The following is a 6,172-nucleotide window of genomic DNA, read 5'->3' as shown; positions in this document are numbered from 1 at the left end:
ATGCTTGAACCTTTGCTTGTCCTCAAGCAAGCTGCTAGCATACATGAAGTTTTTTTAAAATGCAGCATTTTAGTGTAAAGACTTAAGGAAACAATAACACTCAAATACTCATACATGGCTACAAAATCAATTTCAGCCAAAATTGACTTGATAGGTACTAATTGTTCGCCAAGGATATCGTAAAAACACAATTCCACATTTCACGGTCAAAAGTCTCCCTCCTATGCAAACCAATCTGAATCATGTCATTATGCTCAAACCTAACTCACTCATCCCCTTTTTCATCCTTTTTATTTCTAGTGCAATCACATTAAGCATGTTATCCTTTCACACTCATATTAGGAAAATATGTTAGTGGCTATGATCTGGTTTTATCAATCTGTGCAGTTTGGCTTTATTCATTAATAAATATAAGGATAGGATATCGTTGGGCTAAATGACCAGGTGAGGGTCACCTAACTTAGAAGGAACATTCCCTTTTTATTCACTTTTCTTTTAAGCTCATGATCATTCACTTATTTACATCAACTTTCCTACGTAGTGTGTGCTAAGATGATTCTGACGACTTAGATAAACCACTCAAGGACTATTAGAGAACAAGAACTCAAGGCCATGGACATAATAGGTATTCAAACCGATTTCCATATTTGGGAGACTTTAGGTGTTGGGACAATACCGGTTTTGCAACAAGTTTCCCAAGTCTCCTCAATCTAGCCTCTATTTCATTTACAGCTTATATACTTTCTAATCATGCTATCAATTTTAAGTCTTATCAAGAAAAAAATTGGTATGGCTCAAGAAATTGGAAGATTCAATAAACAAAAAGAAATAACGCATAAAGACTCGACAACACATGCTTTGACTCAACTAATAATTCAAATAACAATTAAACTAGAAAATGGTAAAATCCTAATTAACATGAATAAACTAGAAAATGATAAATCTAACTAGAAAATAATAAAAGTAAAATAATAAAGTTCCTCCCTAACACTTGAATCAAACATTATCCTCAATGTTTCGATAAAAGTGGGAAAAGGAAAAAGAACCTGGATGAAAGAGCTCAATGTCGGCCACAACCTTAGCCTCACCCTCCGGGTTGTTCATAGTGAGGAGGTGGATGAGGCATAACCATATTGCGCATATAATGCAACATATCTTTAATCATCTCGTCAGAGTAATGTTGGGTTTGAAACTCTCTAGAATATATTTATTCTAGCCCTTCAATCAATCCTTGTAGCTTGTCTGAAAGGTCTGATATCATGCTCTGGTTCTGCCCCTGAGCGTCTTGTAAATGCCTATGTAGTTGTTGAATCTGCTTTTCCATGGAGGTCTGTGATGTCAGTATCTACTGCATGTGATCCGTCATGGTCGTCTGTAATGCCCTAAGGTGACACACACGCCCCATCAGGGAAGCATGTATAGCCTCTATCATATGCATATTATCCATCATGTATGTTCTTGATGCTTGCATCAGACTCATCTGTTCCATCATAGTTGTTTGTTGTGTCTGCATATGATGCATATGTTGTATCATATCCATTTGTTGGCTATGTATGGCAGAGATAAGGAAGTCACGTTCAACATCAATGGCATTTTAGGCATGCATCTCACAAAGCACATCAACAAGTGTAATGTGTGCGTCTATGGTAGAAGTACCTGCAAAGGTGTCAGAAAAATATAGTATGGTGTGTACAGGTGAAACAGGAATATACAGGGAATGATATAGGGGTGGTTCATACACAGGAGAGCCTTACTCTGTTTGGTCATACTAGTCATCGGTGTCACCTCCTGTATTAACATTCTCAAGAATGTCCATGGGCACCGCTCTGGCCTCAGCACCGACGTTCAAATTATAAATCCAATTTTCCCTATTTTACACATTTGTGTGGTTCAGGAATGGTAAAATAACACTAGGAACCTCTTTATTACCAATCATTAATGAATATTTCCCATCCCTCCTATTTTTAATCAACTGCATATGGTAGAATTCTAGAATATCAAGTGAAGGTGTGGGTAGAGGATCAAGTGTAGCAAGCTCCACATATAAAGCTATGGCGCGGGCAATGGAGGTAGTCACTCCTCCAATAAAGATAGGCCCCTTTTTAGTAGTGCCAACTTCTTGCATATGGGCCAACATAAACGAGGATGAATTAACCCACGTTGGTTCAAAAACATAATGAATATAAAACAACTGCTTGGCATTTATCCTACTATTGTCTCCCATCAAAAAATGGAATATGCTAATACTTGGCAAAAGTATCTTATGGTAGGGTTATGGACATGAGTTACATTATTCCCCTCAAAGTTATAAGCAAGGTTACCAGTCAGTTGTTCCAAAAAAACAACCAAACTCTTATGCCCACTCTGTGTCTAATGGGATCTCATAAACAACACCCTCACCATGTGGGAAATGCAACAGGTAAAGTATATCACTTTGGTTAAACTGATACTCTCGGTTAAACATTCTGAAACTGACCGCCCCTACAGTGCTATTACTCATTAATTGTGTAGTGTATGAAAGAAAGTTTAGGAATTCTAAGGTGAGTCTAACATAGGTGGGGTCTTTTATGCAGAAAAGTAAGATAAACATATCTTATTCAGCATCCAATGAACACTATCATATAATCCTAAATTGCATAAACAAGAGACATCGGCATACCTCGTGGGAACAATCATTCGAAATAAAGTTTTATACCACTTAATATGTTTTGCACCATCGCTTTCATCCTGAAATAAAATACCCATGTAATCAACATCATTTCTTTGAGCCATTGTTGAAGATTGAAAAATGGAAGTGGGTTTGAGGATGTTTTATTTTTGTATGGGATAATGATATAATGAGAAGTGTGGAGGTTGGTAAGAATTTAAGTTTATATAGAGGTGGGATAGTGGAGATTAGAAGAGGAAAAATTGGAAGTTTGAAGGTTTTGAGAAAATTTTGGAAAGAGGGAAGAGTAAATGTGAGTGGGTGGGAGTTAAAAAGTAAATTTGGTGGGTATAACTTGGAATGTTGGAAGTTAAAAGACATAGGGGTAACATTTCTGGATTTTTGCGTGTTCAAGGTTCATGAAGGACGCCAAGAACCTATGGAAAACGTCTGTAGCGGTAAAAATTTGAGATTAAGCTATCGATTAACTTAACTTACAAAGCAAGAGTTGCCACCGCGCTTTTATTGTTTCCAAAGGAAAAGGGAAAGAGGTACGAACAAAACCCGAATAAGTTTTAAATAAAAAATAATAAAAGAGAACAAGGGTTTGAGGGTTAGTTATGCAAAGGGGAGGTATTAACACCATAAACATCCATAGTACTCCATGTGAACCTCTTTGAGAATGTGCCTTTTGGTTTAAAAATGGGTATTGTTTGCAAAAGATTGGAGAGATGGGAAAAGAAATATTTTTATGATTTTTGTGTTTGCCAACACTTTTTAAAGTCTCATGCCTACGTACCAACAAAGTGCAATGGAGGATCAAAACCTCGTAGTTCATGGTAAAAATAACAAATATGTTAGTTTTGATTCATTTTTTATGAAAAGACGTTTTGTCATTTTAAGGAGAATACTCAACTAGTCACCCATAAGTATGAGTATTTTGCATCATCATGAGAAGGGCTCCAAATTGGATAAGGATCAACAAGTATTACACTATCTCTCTTATATGGAAAAGAATTATCATCAATATTATGGAGATAGGAGAATTATATCTCAACTATGGAAATGACTCATGTCTAAACTTTGAGAAAAGTTAAAAGGAAAATTGCATAAAGGGCACAAAATGATTTGAGTGAGTTATGCATTTTTTAAGTCTTTTGAAATTGGTCTAAATATGTTTAAAATTAATTAGCATTTATTAGGAAAAAGTTTTGAAAATCCCTTGACAAAAGTCAAGGTTTTTAAAAAAAATGGTTCAAGTTAGAAAACAAGAAGGTTTTGAAAAAGAGAGAGGAGATTTTGAAAATTAAAGAAAGGGAGGAGAAGAAGAGACTATCCTGGAGCATAAAGTAAAAGCAGGGGAGGAAGGATCTGACCAAGAGATAGCAAGCTTTATAACATAACTTAAGCAATAATTCCCTCCTTTGGATTAAGCCTTAAGCAAGCCATAGTAAGCAAATAATAATCCATGTATCAGATGAAACCAGAGTAACTCAACCAAGTCTTCAAAGGAAGCCCAAAGTCAAAGGTACCAGATGGATTCTAAGGTCTCAAATCACAAGTCTCAAAGCAAAGGCCAAAATTCTAATTCTAAGTCCATAACTCCCCAATAATGCCAAGGATAGTAACCACAAGTCCATGAATCAGGATAAGCAAGTTGCTTTTTAGGTTTTTCTTATTAGTGATTTCTTCATAAAGATATGAAAGTAAAGTCCAAATGGACAAAGAACAAATGACAAAATCACAAATAATATGATATCAGATGCTAAACATAAAGTATAAAGTAAAAGAGCATGAAGTAAATGACTTGGAAATAAAAGTTAATACAAATAAAATGTTAGTAAATGAGGTTAGAAATTATAATAAAGGATGGTTTGGTCATTTTTTGGAGAATACTCGACTATTCACCCACAAGCATGAAAATATGAACCTACACATCATTTATGAGAAGGGCTCCAACTTGGATGAAATCAACAAGTATGCCACTAGCTCTCACAAATAGAAAATAAGAAATATTTTCACACAATACCATGAGGAGTAGGAGACTTACAATCTCTCTTATAAAAATGCCTTTAATTTTGGCACAAATTTAGCGTTATGTTAAGCAGTCGTAATTGGACTTATGTAGAAGTAACAACTATCTGAGGTCGGTCAATAATAATGTTTGTGTTAATAAATGCTAGAGAGAATGATATGAAAATCATTCTCCTAAAGTCATGCCACAAAAAAAAATAAAGGGGATGATCATGCACAAAGGCTAGGAGGATGGTCCATTACTTCAATTCACACTTCATGACACTTAGGACAACTTATGCATCAATTCAAAGTACCTTAAATGATCCATGATCACTTAGAAGGTAGATTTGAAATGATGAAAGTTCATAAAGTACCAATCCACACATCATGAACAAGATGGACACAAGCCATCCAATTAATCAAAGGGAAAAGAAAGAGATGAATAAGGAGACAAGAGAAGTCACACCCAAATTGGACCAAAAGTTTGATCAAGTCATCATCAAAATCAATCATCCATTTTGGTGGATTAGGGTTTTCACCCCATCAACACCCAAGATTCATTGAGTTTGATGAGACTCATGATCCAAACCATCATGATCCAAGGCCAACAAAAGTCCACAAAAGTCACACAAATATAAAATGAAATTAAATGAAATAAAACGCATCAAAAGTATTTTTTAAATGAATTTTAAAATAGAAATAAAAAGTAAAATCCATAAAGTCCTTCAAATCACCAAATAAATGGCCAAGAAAATTATGGGAGGTTGGAAATAAAATAAGAAGCATATGATATTTTTTTCAGAATTTTAAAATGCAGAAAGTATTTTTAAACTAATTAAAATAAAGGAGAAAAGAGAAAATTCATGAAAAATAGAAATCAGTGGAATAAAATGTGAAAAAATAAAAATCAGATGAAGAAAAATAAAAGAGAATTTTAGAATTTATTTTGGGATTTTTTAGATTAAAAATGAAATTACTATGAATTTTAATAGAAAAAGAAATTAAAAATAATAAAAGAAAAAGAATTAAAATAAGAAAAAACACGGAGCGTTGGATCACGCCTCATTAATTGACATGGAGGATCTAACACTCCACATGTTAGGGTGCACGATGAAACACGCTGCAAGCAACACACGAAATTCAATTCAAATCTAACCAGTCAGAACATTTTGTTCCTCCAACGTGTCTGGCCAAACTCAAACAACCTGAGAAAAAATCCGGTCGTCTTCTCCAATGAGCTCTCACTGGAGCTTCATCGTTTGGTAAATTCAGAACACGAGATCACCATCATTGTGATCCTCTTCTCATCCCAAATTCAACCTCATGCTCCAAATTTATTTAACAAAATCGAGCAAAGGGAATTTCATAGAAGTTTCAGAAGTAAGCAAACCACAAAAAATAAAATAAAATGATGAACACAATCAATGAACACCATATAAGTTAGGGGAAAGCATCAGAGAGTGAAGGACTACATTGTGGTGACTTGTTTGAGTTCAAATAATTCTCAGA

This window comes from Lathyrus oleraceus, chromosome 5 (assembly GCF_024323335.1).
Source record: "Lathyrus oleraceus cultivar Zhongwan6 chromosome 5, CAAS_Psat_ZW6_1.0, whole genome shotgun sequence".
Taxonomy (NCBI): domain Eukaryota; kingdom Viridiplantae; phylum Streptophyta; class Magnoliopsida; order Fabales; family Fabaceae; genus Lathyrus; species Lathyrus oleraceus.
This window is presented reverse-complemented; position numbering follows the sequence as displayed.